Consider the following 1,199-nt stretch of genomic DNA (forward strand, 5'->3'; position numbering starts at 1 on the left):
TATAACAAATATAGAAGGTGACCCAGGAAATGACACCAGAGCTTTAATAACTAAAATACATTCCCAGGCATGGCAGCTGAGCTATCCATTCTATAACATACAAAGGAATTTCAAAATTCGCGACCCCAAGCTCATTAGTATTCAACACATTTTCTATTGGTTCGCCCTTCTATCATTTTTCCAAGTCATGTGGACCAATGCAATGCCAAAGCTCAAAGTACCAGATAAAAAGACCAGCAGATGAACAGCCCTCTAAGTCTCTTCTCCTGTTTCCACATATTTTGCAATGTCTTTATTCTCTACCTAACCGTGATGTCTTTATTGACATACTTTGATTTTCCAAAGCTATTTGACAGGAACTTTTTCTGTCTTTTTTCCTCCTACTTAGAAAATCTTCTTTTGCTTCTAATTGTTTTTGCTTGTTTTTATCTTTCACTTTGTTTAAGGTCAGTTATATTCCCATTCAACACACCTATCTTATATAGAGATTATCTAGTCTAAACATTATAATCACTATAATCATATAATCATTGACAGTCATATAATCCTGAGAAAAGGGGAATATAGCTGTTGAGCAGAGGAGTTAGGGCAGGAGTGGGGAATTTGTACATCTGAAGGTCTAGGGAATGCACAAGAATAAACATATGTAGGAAAGTTAGCCTATCTCTGTCCAACTAATCATCTCTTATGTGCATGTTATTTAGAACACCAGAAGGCAGGTGAGGCAGCTTTGGTGAGCTGTCTCAGCCTTCTACCACTTTGAGAAAGTAGTAGCTCATTTGAGTGATTTGTGAATAGTTAACGCTGTGAGATTTGAGGCAGGCCTGTGCTTATGTGTTGCTCATTGGCCTTTTGACTACACAGTCCTATCTCCTAAGCGTATTTACTGTTAGCAGTGACTTTACCCACATGATGCCAAAACAACGATTATTTCAATCAAGCAAACTACAAATCAATCCTAATGTGTCAGGGAGGGATCAGTTCAATGGTTCATCAAACTGAATTGAATACTTTGGTAAAAAGAGTTATATCCACACCCCTTAGCGGACATGAGCTGTTTTCACTAAAGGACACATTCAATTTCAAAAGAAACACAAATCTTATTGAACAAAAGTACATTACAGAGAGTCCGCTTCAAAGAACAACATCCCAATGATGAAGCATATTAGAGGCATTAGTGCAGTTTGTTGATTTTTAAA

This window comes from Propithecus coquereli, unplaced genomic scaffold (assembly GCF_000956105.1).
Source record: "Propithecus coquereli isolate 6110/MARCELLA unplaced genomic scaffold, Pcoq_1.0 Scaffold106, whole genome shotgun sequence".
Lineage (NCBI taxonomy): Eukaryota > Metazoa > Chordata > Mammalia > Primates > Indriidae > Propithecus > Propithecus coquereli.